The 25,487-nt window shown below is 36.9% G+C and overlaps 1 non-coding gene across 1 annotated transcript; it reads right to left on the bottom strand.

Moving 5' to 3' along the window:
• Positions 1-3,919: 3,919 nt before the first annotated feature.
• Positions 3,920-4,026, bottom strand: LOC112999707 (small nucleolar RNA R71). The gene has a single exon (XR_003264915.1). It is a non-coding gene; the product is annotated as a small nucleolar RNA R71 (small nucleolar RNA).
• Positions 4,027-25,487: the final 21,461 nt, after the last annotated feature.

Below are 25,487 nucleotides of genomic sequence, written 5' to 3' on the forward strand. Positions count from 1 at the left end.
ACCATGATGATGGCCATAAACCAACCATGTTGGGATTATACACCCATTTCTCTAAAAAAAATGATTGAAAATCATGTGAATGTGGTACCTAATGCATGGTTAACTAGGAAAATAATGGTTCTTCGGGCATCTTAATCTCATAATTACATTTGCCATGCATATCACGAGTATGCCCTAGTCATTCATCTTTATGATAGGTTACTGAAGTATTGCCAATCAAAATTTCTTTTCCTTGGATTATGGGGTTGAACCAAGCACATATTTTAAGAAAAGGTTCATCCAATCAAGGTCAAGTATGGAAGTAACTAGCTTGCGAAAGTTGGGGCAGAAGATGGATCGAGTTACATCGTTTCTTTGTCTATTGCCAATTTACAAAAAATTGAGGACTGTTCACATCCATGTGTTATTTCTAGTCTCACTTTAACAAGATGTGATGGACCATGTTGTTTTAATTGATTCAACCCTATGTCCCGTGTAAGCCGTTGGTTTGTTTGCTCAAGCGACTTGCGCTCTGAGTGTTGACTTCCAAGACTGTTCAGTCGGAAGTTACTCGTTCTACACGTTTGGTGAGGGTGTCGTAAACGACGAGTAAAGTAAGAAGTAAAAGAAAAAATGTTTGATTAATTGTGTTTCAAGTCAAACAGTATAGACATTCATGTGACCTCATTCTTAAGAGTTGTCTTTTTGAGAGGAAAGTAAGTTATCAAGAATAGGAGTTGTTTGACTTAATCTATCAATTGAAAATCCTTTGAATCTTTCTCATCCTTGAAAATTCATTTTTGAGAATCTGCACAGTTTCTTGCATTTTTCCTTGCTACAAGGTCATGACAAAAGACAACAATGGATACCTCAGAGCCCTACACTAGGGCAATGAGGGGCACCGTGCATGAGCCTCAAGCGAACCTAGGAAGCAGGTCAAAATTTCTCACACGGTAGGTTGAAAACCCGAAAGGGCGACCTAAGCAAAAATTAGGGTTGATATAAAATAAAAAAATAATAAAAGCAATCAGGGGCATGTTATTAAGGTTGTGTCCCAAAATCAAAACTATAAAAGGATCTAAGTCAAGATTTGAAATGACACATGCCCATGTTTCAACATCCCAAACACTAGTTTATCCTTTGATACCCCCTCTGAGCCAAAGCATATTTGTTTTCTTAAAACAACAAAAGGAAATAGCAAAAGCAAAATGGAAACCCTGAATAGGAACCACTGCTAGACCGGCAGGAAGAGCAAATGCAAACAACACATGTATGCAGTTGGACAACAAAAAAAAAAGAGGATAAAATCCGCCAAAGGCGAGTGATGTGCCATCATTTTCTTCTATTTTCTAAACCCTTTTTTCACCATTTTAATTATTGATTGGTCTTAATTGTCAATTAATTAGGCAGTTTTATTATTTGGGCTCATTTAGCTAATTTGATGTTTTTAATCTAATTTCAAGAATTAATGAAACATTGGGCTTAATCCGGATTTTGGTTGTGGACTTGAAGAGGGCAAATAAAGCAGCGCTTACCTTAGTTAATTTCTAATTAGGAAATTTCGCAATTTTATTTTATGTTGTTCAGTGTTTCTTTCATTTTGGGCCAGAGTATTGTAATAGGGCCCAGTGACTTTGAGTGACTCTTTTTAAATAGCTTCCTTGGGATTCGTGCAGGGCATTCTATTCTGCTATGCTATTTTCATTATTCAGAGCTTTGGTTTTAGGTTTTCACGTTTTTCTGTTCCCTTGTTACAGTTTTCGTTCTTAATGCAAATTTCCGTTTTCTGCTTCTAATTACGAGTTCATTCTTGCTTCTTCTTCTACTTTCATTTACGTTTCTGTTCATTTACGTTCTTGTTCATTTACGTTTCTGCTTCATGCTTCATTTGCGTTTTCTGTTTGAATCCATGGAAGGCTAGATTTTCTGGTGTTGTTTCCTTTTGAGGATGAAGCCCAACTCTCTTTGAGGTTGCGTTTGTAATGTGGTTTCCTGGCAGTTTTCCCTTCACCAGTTATCCCAATTTCGTGAATATTAATCAGTGCATGCTTCGTGTTCGATTAATTGCCTCTGAGCCTAACTTGCGTTCATGCTTAATGGACGAAGGGCTAACTGGTGTATGTGGTGCCTAATCACGTATTGAAAACCCTAAGTTGATTTTCGCTTAGTAAATTGAAATAGGGTTGGATTAAGTGGTTGACTGTTAGGGACGAATTCTCCATAACCCAGGATAAGAGAGTGGCTTCTGAATCAGAGGAAACAACCCGTTTTTAATATTAGTAGTTTCGTATTCCATTTTATTTGTTCTGCTCTTTAATTACCAAACAACCAAACCCCCCCCCCCCATCGTTACTGTTACTGCAAGTATATTATGAACATTTGGCTTGTCACTGCTCGTTGGGAAACGACCTAGGATCACTTCCTAGTTACTGCATTTTCATGTTTATTTGATTCGGGTACGGCCTCGATCAAATTTGGCGCCGTTGCCGGGGAGCAGTGTCCAAAGGTTCATAATAGTTAGCTAGTGTTGTGTGTTTAATCCTTTCGTGTTTTATGTTTAATTGTTAGTATCGTGTTAGTATGTGTGTTAGTGTTGTTTACTATCCTGGTATTTTGTTTAATGTGTGTTCTGTTTCAGTTTTCCCATTAAGCGTTTCCCCTGTTTCAGTCTTGGGTGTTTTGCTGTGAAGATTGTGCTTGAAAACAGAGTAGCAGTAGAAATCAGCTTGCGGAAAAACAGAGTAGTAGTAAAAATCAATTAGAGACGGATTTTAGCGACCACCCATGCTGAATTATTTGGGATTTTTTGTTTTAGAAGCTAGGGTTGTTATTTTTGGCTGAATTTTTTTGTGGTAACTTATTTTAATCCATATTTTGTGGGAAAAATAGCTAGAGCCTTTAGTTTGGTCAGATTTGAAAGTTCGAAAAAACTAGCAAATTTTGTGTTTGTCAAAATTTCAAACGGCCATAACTTTTGCTCCGGTTATCAGAATCGCAATTATTATATATGCATTTGGGGTAGAAAAAAATTTCCTATGCCGTGGCAGCCTGCCATAGGCTGGCTGAGGTCTCCATCGTCCAAAAAAGGCGATTCTGTCAAAAGTTTTTTTATTTTTCAAGTTTTATTCACTTATTTTTCTTAACCTACCAGTTTTAGCTTTCATAGTTAGACTTTGAATTTTTGTCTGAAATTTTTTGTGCTATCTTCTCATCATTTTATAAGGTTGCTCACAAAATTTCAAGTCATTTGGATATCATTTGAGGGTAGCTGTAGTTCAAACCTACACCTTTATTTACATGACAAGGCAACTAGTTGTGTGCATGCTGAATGTAGTGTATGACTAGAGGCAATCCATCTGACTTACAACCCTTTGATCCTGAGATAGATAGGACATTTCATAGATTAGTTAGGCATCATTTTATACCTTTTGATCATTCTGAGCATTCCATAACTGGTGAATCTGTGCATTCTGTTATTGGTGATTTTGAACATCCTGATCTTGAGCATTATAATTTTGAGCATTCTGATTCTGAGCATTCTGATTTTGCACATTCTGAGAACATGGCACAACCTCCACCTCGTGAGAGGACTCTAAGGGAAATGGCTGCACCTAATTTCACCTATGAAAGCTTGTGCATCCAATACCCTGATGAGGATGTCCCATATGTTCTTAAAACTGGACTAATTCATTTGCTTCCAAAGTTTCATGGCCATGCAGGTGAAGACCCGCACAAACATTTGAAAGAATTTCACATTGTCTGCTCCACCATGAAACCCCCAGATGTCCGAGAGGATCACATATTTCTGAAGGCTTTTCCTCATTCATTAGAGGGAGTGGCAAAGGACTGGTTGTATTACCTTGCTCCAAGGTCCATCACGAGCTGGGATGACCTTAAGAGAGTATTCTTAGAAAAATTTTTCCCTGCTTCCAGGACCACAGCCATCAGGAAGGATATCTCAGGTATTAGACAACTCAGTGGAGAGAGCCTGTATGAGTACTGGGAGAGATTTAAGAAACTATGTGCCAGTTGCCCCCACCATCAGATTTCAGAACAGCTTCTTCTCCAATATTTTTATGAAGGACTTAGTAATATGGAGAGAAGTATGATAGATGCTGCCAGTGGTGGAGCCCTTGGAGACATGACTCCTGCTGAAGCCAGAAATTTAATTGAGAAGATGGCCTCCAACTCCCAGCAGTTTAGCGCCAGAAATGATGCCATAGTCATTAGAGGAGTGCATGAGGTAGCTACAAACCCATCTGCATCATCTAAAACTACGAAGCTTGAAGGCAAACTGGATGCGTTGGTCAACTTGGTAACCCAGCTGGCCTTGAATCAGAAATCTGTACCTGTCGCAAGGGTTTGTGGTTTGTGCTCCTCTGCTGACCACCATACAGACCTTTGCCCTTCCATGCAGCAACCTGGAGCAATTGAGCAGCCTGAAGCTTATGCTGCAAATATTTACAATAGACCTCCTCAACCTCAGCAGCAAAATCAACCACAGCAGAGCAATTATGACCTTTCCAGCAACAGATACAACCCTGGATGGAGGAATCACCCTAACCTCAGATGGTCCAGCCCTCAGCAACAACAACAGCAGCCTGGTCCTTCCTTCCAAAATGCTGCTGGCCCAAGCAGACCATACATTCGTCCACCAATCCAACAACAGCAACAACCCCAGAAACAGCCAACAGTTGAGGCCCCTCCACAACCTTCCCTCGAAGAACTTGTGAGGCAAATGACTATGCAGAACATGCAGTTTCAGCAAGAGACCAGAGCCTCCATTCAGAGCTTAACCAATCAGATGGGACAATTAGCTACCCAATTGAATCAACAACAGTCCCAGAATTCTAACAAGCTGCCTTCTCAAGCTGTCCAAAATCCCAAAAATGTCAGTGCCATTTCATTGAGGTCGGGAAAGCAGTGTCAAGGACCTCAACCCGTAGCACCTTCCTCATCTACAAATGAACCTGCCAAACTTCACTCTATTCCAGAAAAAGGTGATGACAAAAATCTACCTAACAATTTCTGTGCAGGTGAATCTTCTTCCATAGGTAATTCTGATTTGCAGAAGCAGCACATTCCCCCTCTTCCATTCCCTCCAAGAGCAGTTTCCAACAAAAAAATGGAAGAGGCAGAGAAAGAGATCTTGGAAACATTTAGAAAAGTAGAGGTAAACATACCTCTGTTGGATGCAATAAAGCAAATTCCAAGATATGCCAAATTCTTGAAGGAGTTGTGCACTAATAAGCGGAAGCTTAAAGGAAGTGAACGAATTAGCATGGGCAGAAATGTCTCCGCATTGATTGGTAAATCTGTTCCTCAAATTCCTGAAAAATGCAAAGATCCAGGTACATTCAACATACCTTGTATTATAGGGAATAGTAAGTTTGACAATGCCATGCTAGATTTAGGAGCCTCTGTTAGTGTTATGCCTCTGTCGATTTTTAATTCTCTATCTCTAGGTCCCTTGCAGTCAACTGATGTGGTAACTCATTTAGCTAATAGAAGTGTTGCCTATCCTGTTGGTTTCATAGAAGATGTCTTAGTTAGAGTTGGTGAACTGATTTTCCCTGTTGACTTTTATATCTTGAATATGGAAGATGGATTTTCTCAAGGATCAGTTCCCATCATTCTAGGCAGACCCTTTATGAAAACTGCTAGAACTAAGATAGATGTTTATGCAGGCACACTGTCTATGGAGTTTGGTGATATAACTGTTCATTTTAATATTCTGGATGCTATGAAATACCCATCTGAAGATCTTTCTGTATTTCGTGCTGAAATAATTGACCATGTTGTTGATGAATACATGACTGATCTTTATTCTAATCTGCATGCCTCTCACTCTTCATGCATTGAGTCTGAAATTGTACTTGATCATATGTCTGAATTTGATGCTGAGAGTGAATCTGAGAGTGATATTGATTGCATGCCTGGTGGTGGTGTTTTACCTCTTGAGATTGATTTTATAGAGTCAGATAGGACTAACCATGTTTCAAGAAGTACACATACCTCTGACTTTCTTTATGAGGTAAAGGCTGAGAAACCATCTCCTTCTACCATTGTCCAGCCGACCACACCAGAATTGAAGCCTCTGCTATCAAATTTAAAATACGCTTACTTGGATGATAGCAAGAGTTTTCCAGTGATTATATCTGCCTCCCTTGCTGATGAGCAAGAGGAGAAGTTGTTGTCAGTTCTCAAGAAGCATAAGAAGGCTATAGGCTGGACCCTGGCGGACATTCCTGGTATTAGCCCATCCACATGTATGCATCGAATAAATTTAGAGGATGGAGCTTAACTAGTAAGACAGCCACAGAGAAGACTCAACCCGGTGATTCTTGATGTAGTGAAGAAGGAGATAACCAAGCTTTTGCAAGCTGGAATCATTTATCCTATCTCCGACAGCCAATGGGTGAGTCCCGTCCAGGTAGTCCCGAAAAAGACTGGCCTCACAGTGATCAGAAATGAGAAGGAGGAGCTGATTCCTACTCGGGTGCAGAACAGTTGGAGAGTCTGCATTGACTATAGGAGGCTGAACCAGGTTACCAAAAAGGACCATTTTCCCCTGCCATTCATTGACCAGATGCTTGAACGCTTGGCAGGTAAATCCCACTACTGTTTCCTTGATGGTTTTTCTGGTTATATGCAAATTACTATTGCTCCTGAGGATCAGGAAAAGACCACATTCACCTGCCCCTTCGACACTTTTGCTTATAGGAGGATGCCTTTCGGCCTGTGCAATGCCCCTGGTACCTTCTAGCGGTGCATGATTAGTATTTTCAGTGATTTTTTAGAAAATTGCATAGAGGTGTTTATGGATGATTTCACTGTATATGGATCCTCTTTTGATGGTTGTTTGAATAGTTTGGAAAAAGTTTTGAATAGATGCATTGAAACTAACCTTGTTCTAAATTTTGAAAAATGTCATTTTATGGTTGAGCAAGGTATAGTTTTAGGCCACATTATTTCCAATAAGGGTATTGAAGTAGATCATGCAAAAATTTCTGTTATTTCACAATTGCCTTACCCCTCTTGTGTGCGAGAGGTGCGATCTTTTCTTGGTCATGTAGGATTCTACAGGCGCTTTATAAGGGATTTTAGCAAAGTAGCCCTTCCACTGTCAAACTTGTTGCAAAAGGAGGTGGAGTTTGACTTTAATGACAGATGCAAAGAGGCTTTTGATTGCCTCAAAAGAGCGTTGACTACCACCCCCATCATCCAGGCACCCGATTGGACAGCCCCTTTGAGCTTATGTGTGATGCATCAAATTATGCATTGGGGGCTGTCCTTGCTCAGAAAATTGATAAATTGCCCAGGGTGATATATTATGCTTCTAGGACTTTAGATGCTGCCCAAGCAAATTATACTACTACTGAGAAAGAGCTTCTAGCCATAGTTTTTGCTCTTGAAAAATTTCGATCTTATTTGCTTGGTACTCGCATTATTGTTTATACTGACCATGCAGCTCTAAAGTACTTGTTGAAGAAGGCTGATTCTAAGCCTAGGTTGATCCGATGGATGCTCTGGCTCCAAGAGTTTGACTTGGAGATCCGTGATTAGAGCGGAGCACAAAATCTAGTTGCTGATCATTTGAGTCGGATCGAACGTGTCTCTGATGCAGATTCACCTATTCGGGATGATTTCCCGGATGATCATTTGTATATATTGTATAGTATTTCTGACTTTCTTTCTACTCCCTGGTTTGCTAACATTGTCAATTATTTAGTTGCCTCTGTTTTTCCTCCCTTAGCATCTAAGGCCCAAAAAGATAAGATTAAAAGTGATGCTAAGCATTTTATTTGGGATGACCCCTACTTGTGGAAATTGTGCAGTGATCAGGTCATTAGACGGTGCATTCCAGATCATGAGACTGACTCAGTCCTGCAGTTCTGTCATTCTTCCGCACCGGGAGGTCATCTGGGTGTTCAAAGGACAGCTCACAAAGTGCTTGATTGTGGTTTTTATTGGCCCACCATCTTTAAAGATGCGTGGAAGATCTGCAGCACTTGTGAGCAGTGTCAGAGAGCAGGAAATACACTTACATGGCGACAACAAATGCCTCAGCAACCTATGCTATTCTGTGAGGTGTTTGATGTCTGGGGTATAGATTTCATGGGTCCTTTTCCTATCTCTTTTGGTTATGTTTATATTCTACTTGCAGTTGATTATGTTTCAAAATGGGTGGAAGCCAAGCCCACTAGAACTAATGATGCTAAAGTTGTCGCAGACTTTGTCAGGTCTAATCTGTTTTGCAGGTTTGGAGTACCTAAAGCAATTGTTAGTGATCAAGGAACCCATTTTTGCAACAGGACAATGCATGCCCTGCTTAAAAAGTACGGGGTGGTACACAGGGTATCCACACCATACCACCCCCAGACTAATGGACAGGCAGAAATTTCTAACAGGGAAATCAAGAGAATTCTAGAGAAGATTGTGCAGCCAAGCAGGAAAGATTGGAGTACCAGGCTTGATGATGCTCTCGGGGCACATCGGACTGCCTACAAAGCACCCATAGGAATGTCTCCTTATCGGGTTGTCTTTGGAAAGGCATGTCATCTTCCAGTGGAAATTGAGCACAAAGCATACTGGGTAGTGAAGACTTGCAACTTCTCTATGGATCAAGCTGGCGAGGAAAGGAAGTTGCAACTGAGTGAGTTAGATGAAATCCGCCTAGAAGCCTACGAGAATGCCAAGTTCTACAAAGAAAAGACCAAGAAGTTCCATGATAGCATGATAGTTAAAAAAGACTTCGTGGTTGGGCAAAAAGTGTTATTGTATAATTCAAGGCTTGGACTCATGAGTGGTAAGTTGAGGTCTAAGTGGATTGGTCCTTTTGTTGTTACTAATGTTTTTCCTTATGGTACAGTTGAGATCAAAAGCGACTCCACAAACAAGAGCTTCAAGGTCAACGGACATCGACTTAAGCCATTCCTCACGAACCCTTCTTTAGTGGACGTAGTGGTGGAAGAGACTTCCTTACTCCACCCTACTCTTCCTCCACCATGACTTAGGGAGTTTTTCTTTTCCTATCTCCTTCTTTGCTTTTATTACACTTGTCCGATTCTCTTTGATGATTTAATTGTTTTTAATCTGTTAATTGTGCTACATTGAGGACAATGTGTTGTTTAAGTATGGGGGGGGGGGGAGTGTTCTTTGGTTTTGCTAGTTTTGTTAGTTTTGTTAATTTGTTAGTTGTGTTAATTTGTTAATGTTGTTAGTTTTGTCGGATTTTCAGTTTAATATTTTGGGTCAATTTCGTGTGCACGTACGACTTTGCATGTTTTTCTTTGAATTATAGGATATGTTCAAGAAATGGGTAATTGTTTTGAAAATAAAAGTTCTTGACATTTTGTGACTTGAAATCCTTGATTCTTCTCTACATGTCATGATAGTTTTGAAAGCTCAATTTGAAAGTGATGATTTTACCTTTGTGAGAATTTGAGCCATCCATCATTATAATCATTTGGTGTGTTTTGCCCCATTGATTGCTTGCACAATAGCCTTGGCTTGATTCTTGTTGATGCGTCCTAATTCACATGCATATTTGGAAATGATTAAGGCAATTTTGTTCTTATAAGCTTCTAGCCAAATGGACTTACCTTGAATTAATTCCTTTGATAGCCCTTTTGAGCCTTGTTTCCCTTTCCTTGTTTTGAAGCTCACTACAAGCCTTAAGTGAAAAACCATGATATTACCATATCCTTAAGGAATTTTGGAGCTTTGGAATTGTTTTGGGAATAAGTGTGGGGGGTTTTTGTTTCATTGGACAACTTGTTTTGTTGGCTATGCTTCATGATGTATTTTGGGCCATACTTGATGTACATTGTATATTGGTTAAATGTTGGACATGCTGAATGAAATGTTGTTTCTCAAAGGCTAAAGAGTAAAAAAAAAAAAATCGAAAAAAAAAATCGAAAAAAAAAGAAAAGCAATAAAGTTGAGTGAATAAGATCTTAAATGGCACAAGAATGATGAAACTCTTGGTTCTACTCTTCATGTTTAATTTTTATCTTTACTTCTTTTTATTTTCTTATTTTTTTCTTAATATGCACTTATTCCCCTTTGCTCCTCTATTCCTTTGGGATTTAGCCACTTATTCCATATTTCTCCATACGTTGTCCTTGGCCCCATTACAACCTTAAAAGACCTTTTGATCCTCATGTGCTTGTGTTTATGGGTTGATTGTCAATTTTAGAATCTTGCCAAGTTTATGTGGTGTTTGCTTTCATGGGTGCTTTGAGGGTAAATAGTAGCCTAGACACTTGAGAGATAGAGTGTATATCTTGTGAGGCTTTATCACTTTTCATTCTTGAGCTGATCAACTATTTTGCCATGATTGGGTTGCTTGGATGATTTTCATGAATGTCTTGACTTTTTGGATCTCCTTATGTTAGATGTTACCCATTCCTTTCATTCCTTGATGTTCATTGAGAAATATGTGAATGTTTTTGTTTTGTCTCCCTTTGATATCCTTGGATTTTGTTCTTTGTTTCATTTTGCCCAGGAGTGCAAAAGTCTAAGTATGGGGGGTTTTGATGTGCCATCATTTTCTTCTATTTTCTAAACCCTTTTTGCACCATTTTAATTATTGATTGGTCTTAATTGTCAATTAATTAGGAAGTTTTATTATTTGGGCTCATTTAGCTAATTTGATGTTTTTAATCTAATTTCAGGAATTAATGAAACATTGGGCTTAATCCGGATTTTGGTTGTGGACTTGAAGAGGGCAAATAAAGCAGCGCTTACCTTAGTTAATTTCTAATTAGGAAATTTCGCAATTTTATTTTATGTTGTTCAATGTTTATTTCGTTTTGGGCCAGAGTATTGTAATAGGGCCCAGTGACTTTGAGTGACTCTTTTTAAATAGCTGCCTTGGGATTCGTGCAGGGCATTCTATTCTGCTATGCTATTTTCATTATTCAGAGCTTTGGTTTTAGGTTTTCACGTTTTTCTGTTCCCTTGTTATAGTTTTCGTTCTTAATGCAAATTTTCGTTTTCTGCTTCTAATTACGAGTTCATTCTTGCTTCTTCTTCTACTTTCATTTACGTTTCTGTTCATTTACGTTCTTGTTCATTTACGTTTCTGCTTCATGCTTCATTTGCGTTTTCTGTTTGAATCCATGGAAGGCTAGATTTTCTGGTGTTGTTTCCTTTTGAGGACGAAGCCCAACTCTTTTTGAGGTTTCGTTTGTAATGTGGTTTCCTGGCAGTTTTCCCTTCACCAGTTATCCCGATTTCGTGAATATTAATCAGTGCACGCTTCGTGTTCGATTAATTGCCTCTGAGCCTAACTTGCGTTCATGCTTAATGGACGAAGGGCTAACTGGTGTATGTGGTGCCTAATCACGTATTGAAAACCCTAAGTTGATTTTAGCTTAGTAAATTGAAATAGGGTTGGATTAAGTGGTTGACTGTTAGGGACGAATTCTCCATAACCCAAGATAAGAGAGTGGCTTCGGAATCAGAGGAAACAACCTGTTTTTAATATTAGTAGTTTCGTATTCCATTTTATTTGTTCTGCTCTTTAATTACCAAACAACCAAACCCCCCCCCCCCATCGTTACTGTTACTGCAAGTATATTATGAACATTTGGCTTGTCACTGCTCGTTGGGAAACGACCTAGGATCACTTCCTAGTTACTGCATTTTCATGTTTATTTGATTCGGGTACGGCCTCGATCAGCGAGTGAAAAAAAAAGAGAGACAAAGATCTCCAAATTCTACAAAGAAAAGGCACAAAAGTGCAATGAAAGATTAATGTACAAGACAAAAGGAGTAGAGCCCAACTCAAAAGTTGAAATGAACAAGAGGTACAAGCAAGACACTCTTGAGGTTCTTACTCAATGTAACCCTCAAAAACTTTTTGAGCCTCTCCAATCCTTTCGTTCATAGCCCTCTTACCCCTGACCACGTTACAAGCCCAATAAAGCTCATGTAGATCAAAGAATGGCTATTTTGTTTTTAAGTTGGGATTTTAGAATGAAACCCACACACGCTTGTGATTGTTATATATATATATATATATATATATATATATATATATATATATATATATATATATATATATATATATATATAAGAGAAAAAAGAACCCCTGAGGTTCGCACTTGCACATTTGAGAAGAAAGCTCATTTGACCAAGAACTCATGGAAAATGCCCGAAACCAATTGTGATAATAGGGCACATCATGTAGAACTCCTGAGGATTCCTTTTGAATCCAAGGGTAGCCTTCGCTATATAAATTCTTTCAAGATTAGCCCATGCCATCAACTTTCGGTGGGATCAACAGAACTATGGCATCACTCTATGACCTTAAATCAAGAAAGTTTCACTTGGTCATATACCAAAGTGTAAGAACCCATTGCCATCCTTCAATGGTGCAAGCGATTGGTCCCTAAACCATATATTTCTCTTGCTGTGCAGAGTAATCGATGTTTTAAACAAAAAGGGGGGGGGGGGGACCCCAAGATCAATATTTCAATTGATTAATTAAATGTCAAACGACTCCATTGCCGTCACTCTAAAATTGTCAAGTGACTAAATCAAACAGAACATACACTCTGAGGGAGTCCCCAAAGTGATTTGCAAAAAAGATAGGATGAGATTGCATGAGTTATCAAATCTTTCAAAAAAAAGACAGTTAATATGTGTTTTCCTAAAAAACATCAAATCAAATCAAAATCAAAATAAAAAAATAAGAAAGAATGCCATGAACATTGTACAAATTTCCATCACATTGCATTGTTGCATACAAAGCCTGTATTTATTGCATTTCAAGATAAAGGTTGCATGCATCTGCATCCCCACCCCCCCAAAAAAAAATCATGTTCATATTAAATGCATAGATTTCTCTTTAAAGATGAAAAGCCCTCTCAAAGAGTCAATCTTTTGCTTTCTCATAAGGTTGAGCCCTTTGGTGCTAGTGCCCATTGGCTTATTTCATAGGACTCAACATCCTTTGCTTTATGTTTTCGTAGGACTCAAAGTCCCCTATCTTTGCTTTCATAGGGCTCAAAGTCCTCACCTTTATAGGACTCAAAGTCCTCACTTTTATCTTTCATAGGACTCAAAGTCCTTGCTTTTTTCATTCATAGGACTCAAAGTCCTCGCATTTATGCTTTCATAGGACTCAAAGTCCTCGCCTTTATAGGACTCAAAGTTCTCACTTTTATCTTTCATAGGACTCAAAGTCCTCACTTTATCTGACCATAGGACTCAAAGTCCTCACTTTATCTTTCATAGGACTCAAAGTCCTCACTTTTTCTTTCATAGGACTCAAAGTCCTCACTGTATCTTTCACAGAACTCAAAGTCCTCGCTTTATCTTTCATAGGACTCAAAGTCCTTTGCCTTTATCTTTCATAGGACTCAAAGTCCTTAGTTATTTATGCTTTTCAAAGACTATTAAAGTCTCCTTTGCCTTCCAGAGACAAGCGAGTCCATTGGCACGCAGAGACAAATTATGGTCATCTGCCTCTTTTCAAAGACTTCAATGTCTTTCGACCGAGACTATTAAAGTCTCCTTTTCCTTCTAGAGACAAGCGAGTCCATTGGCACGTAGAGACAAATTATGGTCATCTGCCCCTTTTTGAAGACTTCAATGTCTTTCGACCGAGACTATTACAGTCTCCCTTGCCATCCAGAGACAATCAAGTCCGATGGCATGCAGAGACCATCATGGTCATCCACTTTTGTTGTTTTCGAGACTATTACAATCTCCCTTGCCATCCAAAGACAATCAAGTTCGATGGCATGCAAAGACCATCACGGTCATCTGCTTTCGTTGTTTTTCGAGACTATTATAGTCTCCTTTGCCATCTAGAGACAATCAAGTCTGATGGCATGTGAAGATCATCATGGTCATCTGCTTTCGTTGTTTTCAAGACTATTGCAGTCTCCTTTGCCTTCCAGAGACAAATGAGTCCGTTGGCATGCGAAGACAATCATGGTCATCCATTTTTTCGTTGTTTTTGAGACTATTACAGTCTCCTTTGTCATCTAGAAACAATCAAGTCTGATGGCATGCAGAGATCATCATGGTCATCCGTTTTCATTGTTTTCAAGACTATTGCAGTCTCCTTTGCCTTCCAGAGACAAGCGAGTCTGTTGTCATGTGGAGACAATCGTGATCATCCATTTTTTCATTGTTTTCAAGACTATTGCAGTCTCCTTTTCCTTCCAGAGACAATCGAGTCCGTTGGCATGTGGAGACAATTATGATCATCTTACATTTCAAAGATGACAATGTCTTCAAAAGGCGACAATGCCTTCATTTACACTTTCGAAGACAACAATGTCTTCATCTCAAAGACTTCAATGCCTTTTGTGCTTCATAGGACTTGACGTCCTCTGTTTATAAGTTTTTAAAAAGAAATAAAATAATATATATATATATATATATATATATATATATATATATATAAAATTAGAAAATGAAAAAGAAAAAAGAAGAACTTTAATGTCTTCATGTTTTTGTAGGTTTTATTGCTTGGACTTCTGTTAGTGGTCGATTGGATAGTGAGATCCCTTGAACAAAATTAGTGTCTTTATCTTTTCTTTCCTTTTATCTCCAATAAAAGATAAGTAAAGAGGGGCAACTGTCATACCCTAATTTCATTCAGGGACGATCGTTTGCTAACATTTGGATTCTTGCCAACCGACTTGAGCTGCTTAACACTAATTGCCGCGCAATTCGTAGGGTTTTGTGACGTTTCGGAAGAAAATGTGCAAAATACTCAAAAACAGGGCAAAAAGGGTCACTTTTGGGGCATTTTTCAGCCCCTGAGCCACCTAGATAAATTCATGATGAAGTAACTAGCTCGCCTGGGTGAGCAGGGTTACTTCAGGAAGAAGTTATCAGCTCGCCTGGGCGAGCTACCTTCATCCCAAATGCCTTGTTTTGCTATAAATAGGCATAGGAAGGGTGAAGTAAAGGGTCCCTGAGTCCCCTGAGGTCCAGAGGTCCAGAAAGAAGAAGAAAAAAGAGAAAGGAAGAATAAAGAAGAGAAAACAAGGCCGAAACGCTTTCGAATCACATCCGTGATTGACTCCTACATCGTTTGTCATTCATTCTTCGGTCGTTCTTCATCCGTTCTTAGTTCTTCGTCCGGTTAGTGCTTGCTTTAAGGATTTGAACTTAATTTATGGACCCTTAGGGGCCCCTTTTATTGTTTGTGCATCTTCATCTCCTTCTTTGATCATCGGTGATCTTTTTCTTTGTTCAAAGTAAGTTTGGACCGATCGTTCATACCATAATCTCATTTAATCACCGTTAAAATAAAATTTAACCGATCGTTTGCATTGTAATCTCACTTAATCACTATTTGAATAAATTTTGACCGATCATTTGTGTCATAAACTCTTTTCATCAATGTAAAATAAGTGTTAACCGGTCATTAACACAACAAGTTATCTTAAAAAACGGATTGAAGATTAGTGAGCCAAAACCAAATAAAACCAACTCATAAACTTCATTTCATCAAAAAATATCAAGAGATCATTCAAAGGTCCAACGCCTTAACGATTGTAATAAAGAGGTTGTTTCAAGGTCCAACGCCTTAACAATTCTCTCATTTCAAAAATCAAGAGGTCGTTTCAAGGTCAAACGCCTTAACGACTCTCTCCTCTTTTCAAAAATCAAAAGATCATTTCAAAGGTCCAACACCTTAAAACAACTTTTGTTCGGTTAAAATTGTAGAAGCAAAGAATTTGATGTTTTGATGATGTCTTGATGATGTCATGTGATCATATGCTTCTCAAGTTTAATTCAAGAGGATCATGCACTTCTCAAGTTTAAATTCAAGACAAGAATCCAAGAAATTCAAGATACATCATCAAGAAAATCTCTAGAGATTTAGGAAGGGAATTCCAAGTTGAAACAACAAGAGGTTTGGCCAATGAATTTAAGCTAAAATGTTTTTTTACAAGAGATTTACTCTCTGGTAATCGATTACCAGAGGATGTAATCGATTACCAGTGGCCAAAACACTTCCTGAAACGCTTTTAAAATGATTTTGAATATTTTTTAAAGCCTGTAATCGATTACATGAGGATTGTAATCGATTACCAGCAGCTGAAAATATTTACAATAGTCATTATAAATTTGAATTCAAATCTTACAATGTGTAATCGATTACACATGTATGGTAATCGATTACCAGCAGTTATTGAACGTTTTAATTCAAATTTTAAAGCCTGTAATCAATTACACAAGTCTTGTAATCGATTACCAGGGGAGGTTTTCAGAAAATAATTTCCAAGAGTCACATCTGTTCAAATGGTTTTTTGAATGGCCATTAAGGGTCTATTTGTATGTGACTTGGAACATGAATTTGCTTAGAGTTTTTTAGAACAAAAAGGTCTTATCCTCTCAAAAGCAAAATTATCTTATCCTCTTAAAAAATTCCTTGGCCAATACACTTGCAATTCAATAAGGAATTATTTTGAGTGCTCCATTGTTCAATCTATCTCTTTCAAGATAGATTTATTCTTCTCTTCATCTTATTTTTGAAAAGCGATTAATAGATTAAGGGTCTCTTGTTGTAAAGTAGTCTAAACACAAAGGAAGGGTTGTCCTTGTGTGGTTCAGAACTTGTAAAGGGCTTTTGCAAGATAGTGGAACTCTCAAGCAGGTTGCTTGGGGACTAGATGTAGGCACAAGGGTGTGGCCGAACCAGTATAAATCTGAGTTCGCATTTTCTCTTTCCTTAAACTCTTTTATTTATTATTTCTTATTGCTTATATTCAGTAAGTTTAATTTGCATAATTATTTAGGAATTCATTTTGAAAAGGAATCTTGGGATTTGGGGTAAAATCAAAATAGAATTTTTAATTAGGAAAAAGTTTGTGACATCTTAATTCAACCCCCCCTTCTTAAGATATCTGAGGCCACTTGTCCAACAAAAATCAATCTTTCAAAAAAGATAAAAACAATGTAAACCACAAAATTTCAGACTTAAAGAACTACGTAGGTCTGATTTCCTCATCGCACCCGAGGATACGTAGGAGCGAGGGAAACACCCTTGACGACCCCTAAAAGGTAAAAAAATATAAAAAGGGAAAATAAAGATAAAAAGGAAAATAAATAACATTGAAGTCATGATTTGCACACTTGATTAGAGGCTACCGTCCCTTGTGACGAGCGCGTGGGGTGCTAATACCTTCCCTATGCGTAAATGACTCCTGAACCCTTACTTGCAAAATCCGCAGACTTTCATCTTTTTGGTTTTTCTAGATTTTTACTCAAATAAATGTTGGTGGCGACTCCGCTCATTTTCTCCCTTGGAGAAAAACCCCGTGGTCCATTCGAGAGGCCTTTTCGTGCCCCCGCCGAAGGGTAGGTTGCCTTGATTGGGAGATGTGAAGGTCAAAATTCCTAAGTTCCTAGGTACTTATGATCCGGAGGCTTACCTTGATTGGGAGATGAAAGTGGACCAAATATAAGAAAATGCAGTTGGCTAGCTTAGAATTTGAAGGATATGCATTGGTGTGGTGGGATCAAATCCAAGTGGATAGAGAAAGATTGAGAAGACATAGAGTGGACACTTGGATGGCAATGAAGATAATCATGAGGGAGAGATTTGTCCCACCTCACTATGTAAGGGAAATGCATAATAAATTACAAAGGCTCTATCAAGGAAGTAATAGTGTTGATGATTGTTACAAGGAGATAGAGATTTCTTTGATAAAAGCAAACATTGAAGATACTAATTAGGCTACAATGGCTAGATTTTTGAATGGCTTGTATAAGGACATTCAAGATGTTGTAGAGCTTCAAAACTACGACAACATGGATGAACTTATACACAGAGCTGTGAAAGTGGAGCAACAATTGAAGAGGAAACAAACCAACAAGAAGACTTCATACACTTATTCATCTTGGAAGGATAAAGACACGTCCAAGAAGGAGGGTTCTTCTTCACAACATCTTGAAAGGAAGTCTTTAAGAGGTAATCCTACTTCTCCTACTCAATGTAGAAACAATCTTCATGATGATGAATCATGTTAATTCAAGTAGTTTTGATGATGACAAAAAGCCCAAGAGAATGATTTCAAGATTGAGTCAACAAGTTCAAGTTCAAGATCAAGATTAATTTAAAGATTCAAGAAATGACATCAAGAAGAATCAAGATTCAAGAGAAGATGATTTCACAAGGGAAGTATTGAAAAGAATTTTTCAAAAACCAAACATAGCACAATTTTGTTTTACAAGAAGCTTTTCTCAAAATTTTCTAAGTTACCAGAGTTTTTACTTTCTGGTAATCAATTACCAGTTTCCTGTAATCGATTACCAGTGGCAAAGTTTGATTTCAAAAGCTTTTAATTGAATTTGCCACGTTCCAATTGATTTTTAAATGGTGTAATCGATTACAATATATTGGTAATCGATTACCAGTGTATCTGAACGTTTAAATTCAAATTCAATTGTGAAGAGTCACATCTTTTCATAAAATGCTTTGTGTAATCGATTACATGGTTATGGTAATCGATTACTAGTGACAAGTTCTGAATAAAAAGTGAAGAGATGTAACTCTTCCAATGGTTTTCTCAAATATTTTCTCAAGGTTATAACTCTTCCAATGTTTTTCTTGACCAGTCATGAAGAATCTATAAAAGCAAGACCTTGACTTGCATTTCAATAACACTTACAACTTTTAGAATTTCATGAACAACTTTTGAGAAATCTTGAAAGCTTTGCTTCTCATCTTTCTTCTTCTTCCTTTGCCAAAAAGCTTTCCAAGTTTTCTGTTTTCCAAACCTTGTTCTTTTGCAGAAAACAAAATTGTGCTATATCTTTTCATTTTCTTCTCCATTTGCCAAAAAGAATTCAACAAGGACTAATTGCCTGAATTCTTTTTGTGTCTCTCTTCTCCCTTTTCCAAAAGAACAAAGGACTAACCGCCTAAATTCTTTTGTGTCTCCCTTCTCCCTTTTCAAAGAATTCAAAAAGACACAGTTTGAGAATTCTTTTGATTCTTCCTTTTCCCTTAAACAAAAGATTTCAAAGAACTAACCGCCTAGGATATCTTTTGTTTCCCCTTTACAAAGTTTCCAAGGACTAACCGCCTGAGAACTTTGTCTTAACACATTGGAGGGTACATCTACTTGGGTTGTTGTAACTGAGAACAAGAGAGGGTACATCTCTTGTGGATCAGTTCAAGTGGAGGGTACATCCACTTGGTTGTTCAAAGAGAACAAGGGAGGATAAATTTTTAATTAGTAAATGTTCAATAATTAATTCAACCCCCCCCCCCCCTTTTAATTATTCCGAGGCCACTTGATCCAATAAGTGGTATCAGAGCAAATATCATGTAGAAAGTTTAACAACTTCAAGATTCACGGCCTCTTTAAATTCTTTGTTTTTCAAAAGTATTTTCAGGAACAAGTCAAATCTGAAATCATTTCAAGATCATGATGAAGACCAAGGTAGCATGTGTCTCATGACAAAATCTCATGAAAACAACAAAGAAGAATCTATAAGGAAGAAGTGGTACATCGACAGTGGATGTTCCAAGCATATGATAGGAGATGTGTCCAAATTTACAACCATTTCCCCAAGAAAAGTGGACACGTTACATATGGCGACAGCAAGAAAGGCAAAATTATTGGAGTTGGTAAAATAGGTACGAGTTCCTCTACTCCTATTGAAAATGTGTTACTTGTAGAAGGTTTAAAGCATAGCCTATTAAGTGTTAGTCAATTATGTGATAGAGGATATAAAGTATCTTTTGATTCAGAAAAATGTGTTACCAAGCATGAGCATGAGAAAGATATTAAGCATATAGGTTTCAGAGAAAATAATGTTTACATGATTGATTTAAAACAAAAATCTGAAAATGATAGATGCTTTCTAAGTAAAGATAATGATCCTTGGTTATGGCATAAGAGAATTGCTCACATTAACATGGATTGTTTACATGAATTGTTGGTTTACCAAAATTAAAGTTTGAAAAAGATAAATTATGTGATGCATGCCAAAAAGGTAAACAAACAAAAGCATCTTTTAAATCTAAAAACATTGTCTCTACCACTCAACCATTACAATTATTGCATATGGATCTGTTTGGACCCTCTAGGGTCATGAGTTTTGGTGGTAGTTACTATGCTTTAGTAATTGTTGATGATTATCCTAGATATACTTTGACTTTATTTCTTACTCATAAAAATGATGCATTTCATGCATTTAGAAGACTTGCCAAAGTCATCCAAAACAAGAAAAATCTCAAAATTATCTCCATTAGAAGTGATCATGGAGGTGAATTTGAAAATAATGATTTTGAAATATGTTGTGATGAACATGGCATAGAACATAACTTTTCTGCACCTAGGACACCCTAACAAAATGGAGTAGTAGAAAGGAAAAATAGAGCCATAGAAGAAATTGCTAGAACCCTTTTAAATGACACACCACTTCCAAAATATTTTTGGGCAGAAGCTGTCAACACCGCATGTTATATTATGAATAGAGCCTTAATAAGACCTATTCTTAAGAAAACCCCATATGAACTCTTTAATAATAGAAAACCAAACATTGCTCATTTATATGTTTTTGGATGTAAATGTTTTGTCCTAAAAAATGGTAAAGAAAGTCTAGGTAAATTTGATGCTAAGGCAGATGAGGGCATCTTCCTTGGTTATTCCTTACATAGCAAAGCCTTTAGGATATACAACAAAAGAACCATGACAATTGAGGAATCAATACATGTTTCCTTTGATGAAACTAATATTACCTATTCGAGAGAGGAGTTTCTTGATGATATTACGGATTCTTTGGAAGATATACACAATCAAGAAAGAGATCTAAAAAGGAAGAGAAATGAAGAAAACAAGGATGCTCAAGATAACATAATCCAAGAAAATGATGATCTTCCCAAAGAATGGAGAACCTCAAGAAATCATCCTCTTGACAATATCATCGGAGATATCTCAAAAGGGGTAACCACTAGACTTTCTCTTAAAGACTTAAGCAATAATATGGATTTTGTTTCATAAATAGAACCTAAAAACCTTAAGGAAGCCATTATAGATGATCATTGGATAGTAGCTATGCAAGAGGAATTAAATCAATTTGAAAGAAATGATGTATGGGAATTAGTAGAGAAACCTTCAAATTATCCAATCATAGGAATTAAGTGGGTATTCAGAAACAAATTGGATGAAAATGGTATAGTAATTAGAAATAAAGCTAGACTAGTAGCAAAAAGATATAACCAAGAAGAAGGTATAGACTATGAAGAAACCTTTGCACCCGTAGCCTGATTAGAAGCCATTAGGATGCTTTTAGCCTATGCATCTATTATGAATTTTAAACTATATCAAATGGATGTCAAGAGTGCTTTCTTAAATGGTCTAATTCAAGAGGAGGTATATGTAGAACAACCTCCTGGGTTTGAAGACTCACAAAAATTAGACCATGTCTATAGATTAACGAAAGCACTCTATGGATTAAAACAAGCACCTAGGGCTTGGTATGAAAGATTAAGTAAATTCCTATTAGAAAAGAATTTCACTCGAGGGAAGGTAGATACCACGTTATTCATAAAAAAGAAGGATAATGATATCTTATTGGTACAAATTTATGTTGATGATATAATTTTTGGATCTACTAATGAATCTATGTGCAAGGAGTTTTCTATTGATATGCAAAATGAGTTTGAGATGTCCATGATGGGTGAGTTAAATTACTTTCTTGGACTACAAATCAAACAAACAAATGATGGGATCTTTGTCAACCAAGCAAAATATTGCAAGGAACTCATTAAGAGATTTGGAATGGAAAACTCAAAACACTAGGCTACTCCTATGAGCACCAGTTGTTACCTTGACAAAGATGAATCTGGTCAACCCGTTGAAGCAAAGCAATACAGAGGTATGATTAGATCTCTACTCTACTTATATGCAAGTAGGCCAGATATTATGTTTAGTGTATGCATGTGTGCAAGATTTCAATCAAATCCAAAGTTTTCACATCTAATGGTAGTAAAAAGAATCATAAGATATATATTAGGAACAATTAACTTAGGATTATGGTACCCTAAGAATTCTTTATGCAATTTAGTAGGATACTCAGATTCGGATTTTGCTGGATCAAAAATGGATAGGAAAAGCACTAGTGGCACATGTCAATTCATAGGATCTGCTCTTGTTTCTTGGAATAGCAAGAAGCAAAATAGTGTAGCATTATCCATAGCAGAGGCATAATACATTTCTGCAAGTAGTTGTTGTGCACAAATTCTGTGGATGAAACAACAACTATTTGATTATGGAATTGTATTAGATCACATTCCCATAAAATGTGATAACACAAGTGCCATAAACATATATAAAAATCCAGTCCTTCACTCTAGAACCAAGCATATAGAAATTAGGCATCATTTTATTAGAGATCATGTTTTAAAAGGTGACTGTGTCTTAGAATTTGTAGATACTAAAAATCAACTTGCAGACATCTTCACAAAACCACTAAACAAAGATTCTTTCTACACCATTAGAAGAGAATTAGGACTACTAGATGCTAGTGACTTATCCTAATGATTTATATTTTTATAACATTTGAATACTTAGTATTTCTTTTATTATTTGATTAGTATGACTGAACATGATGATTATATTTACTTGCTCTTGGTTGTTTATGGTTATGAAGTATTACCTTTCTAAGTTTGAAGAATGGTTAAATTATCTTGTTTAATTATTTTCTAATTGTCTTGTATGGTTAGCATTTATATATGTTTTATATTTCTTACGTACTTTGGCTTTTTGTTGATTGCAAAGGGGGAGAGAAAATAGGTATTAAATCAAGAAATCACATAATTAAATAACTTAATTTCAAGTGAAGCTTAAACTCAAAAACAAAGGTGGAGAATATGGAGAATTAAGTGAGTGATCGACTAGGAAAAAAAATGTGTATGTGTTTCTTGATTTCAGGATTGTCATCAACAAAAAGGGGGAGATTGTAGAAGTAAGCTTCATGATGATGAATCAAGTTAATTCAAGTAGTTTTGATGATGACAAAAAGCCCAAGAGAATGATTTCAAGATTGAGTCAACAAGTTCAAGATCAAGATTAATTTCAAACTTCAAGAAATGACATCAAGAAGAATCAAGATTCAAGAGAAGATGATTTCACAAGGGAAGTATTGAAAAGAATTTTTCAAAAACAAAACATAGCACAATTTTGTTTTACAAGAAGTTTTTCTCAAAATTTTCTAAGTTACCAGAATTTTACTCTCTGGTAATCGATTACCAGTTTCCTGTAATCGATTACCAGTGGCAAAGTTTGATTTCAAAAGCTTTTAACTAAATTTGCAACGTTCCAATTGATTTTTAAATGGTGTAATCGATTACAATATATTGGTAATCGATTACCAATGTATCTAAACGTTGAAATTCAAATTCAATTGTGAAGAGTCACATCTTTTCATAAAATGCTTTGTGTAATCGATTACATGGTTATGGTAATCGATTACCAGTGACAAGTTATGAATAAAAAGTCAAGAAATGTAACTCTTCCAATGGTTTTCTCAAGGTTATAGGTCTTCCAATGGTTTTCTTGACCAGACATGAAGAGTCTATAAAAGCAAGACCTTGACTTGCATTTCAATAACACTTACAACATTTAGAATTTCTTGAAAAACTTTTGAGAAATATTGAAACCTTTGCTTCTCATCTTTCTTCTTCTTCTAAGTTTTCTGTTTTCCAAACCTTGTTCTTTTGCAAAAAACAAAAGTGCACTATATCTTTTCATTTTCTTCTCCCTTTGCCAAAAAGAATTCAACAAGGACTAATCGCCTGAATTCTTTTTGTGTCTCTCTTCTCCCTTTTCCAAAAGAACAAAGGACTAACCGCCTGAATTCTTTTGTGCCTCCCTTCTCCCTTTTCAAAGAATTCTAAAAGACACATTCTAAGAATTCTTTTGATTCTTCCGTTTCCCTTAAACAAAAGATTTCAAAGGACTAACCGCCTGAGATATCTTTTTTTTCCCTTTTACAAAGTTTCAAAGGACTAACCGCCTGAGAACTTTGTCTTAACACATTGGAGGGTACATCCTTTGTGGTACAAGTAGAGGGTACATCTACTTGGGTTGTTGTAACTGAGAACAAGAGAGGGTACATTTCTTGTGGATCAGTTCAAGTGGAGGGTACATCCACTTGGTTGTTCAAAGAGAATAAGGGAGGGTACATCCCTTGTGGATCTTTGCTTGTAAAGGTTTTTACAAGGTTGAAAAGAAATCTCAAGGACTGCAGGTTGCTTGGGGACTGGATGTAGGCACGGGTTGTTGCCGAACTCGTATAAATTCTTGTGTTTGTTTTCTTCTTCCATACACTCTTTAATTTCCGCTATGAACTTTAATTATCGCTTTTACTTTTGGTTAAGTTTCTATTTCCGTTCTTTACTTACTTAACATTATAGTAAAAGCCTAATTGAATCTAGTAACATTAAGAAGGATAAATTTTTAATTAGTAAAGGTTCATTAATAATTAATTCAAGCCCCCCTTCTTAATTATTCCGAGGCCACTTGATCAAACACTCAACCCCCTCCCAATAAAACTAGTTCCATTGAATGCTTTAAGTGTTTGGGAAAAGGGTCATGTTGCATCTCAGTGTCCTAACAAAAGGACCATGATTTTGTTGGAGAATGGAGAGGTGGATAATGAGTCATCTAAGAGTTCTCATAGTTCTTCTAGTGAAGCGGAGGATGATGGTTTTCTTCCACCAGAAGAGGAATATCTTTTGATGGTAAGGAGACTCATGGGAAGCTTGTGCAAAGCTAGAGATGATACATAAAGGGAGAAAATTTTTCATTCTAGATATTTGGTGAATGGAAAGGTTTGTTCTCTAATCATTGATGGTGGAAGTTGTGCCAATGTTGCAAGCACTAGATTAGTGGAGAAGCTTGGTTTAAAAACCACCCCTCACCCTAAGCCTTATAAGTTGCAATGGTTGAGTGACAATGGTGAGTTGGTTGTGGATATGAAAGCGTTACTTACATTCTCCATTGGAAAGTATGTTGATGAAGCTCTTTGTGATATGGTTCCCATGGAAGCCGAACATGTGTTGCTTGGGAGACCTTGGCATTGTGATAGAGATTTTGTCTACAATGGGGTCACCAATCTATATTCTTTCTTGCATAAAGGTAAAAAGGTAGTTCTTTAACCTTTGTCTCTAAGTGGGGTTTGAGAGGATCAAATAAAAATGAGATTGAAAAGAGAAAGAGAAAAGAAAATCAAAGAAGGAAAAATTCCTTTGAGAGAGAAAAGCCAAAAAGAAAAAGAAGGAAAAAAGAGTGACAAGAAAGGACAAAAGAAAAGAGAAAAAAAGAGTGAAAAACAATTAGTGATAAGAAAGAGTTTGTTCATCAAACCTAAGGAGGTAAAAAGAGTGATGCTAGCTAGACAATCGATGTATTTACTCATTCCAAATTACAAGTGTTTGTCTTCTAGTGCCCTCGAGTTGCCTCAAGGTTTTGATACACTCTTAAATGAGTTTGAGGATGTCTTCCCACAAG

The sequence above is a fragment of the Glycine max genome, chromosome 15 (genome assembly GCF_000004515.6).
Source record: "Glycine max cultivar Williams 82 chromosome 15, Glycine_max_v4.0, whole genome shotgun sequence".
NCBI classification, from domain to species: Eukaryota; Viridiplantae; Streptophyta; class Magnoliopsida; order Fabales; family Fabaceae; genus Glycine; species Glycine max.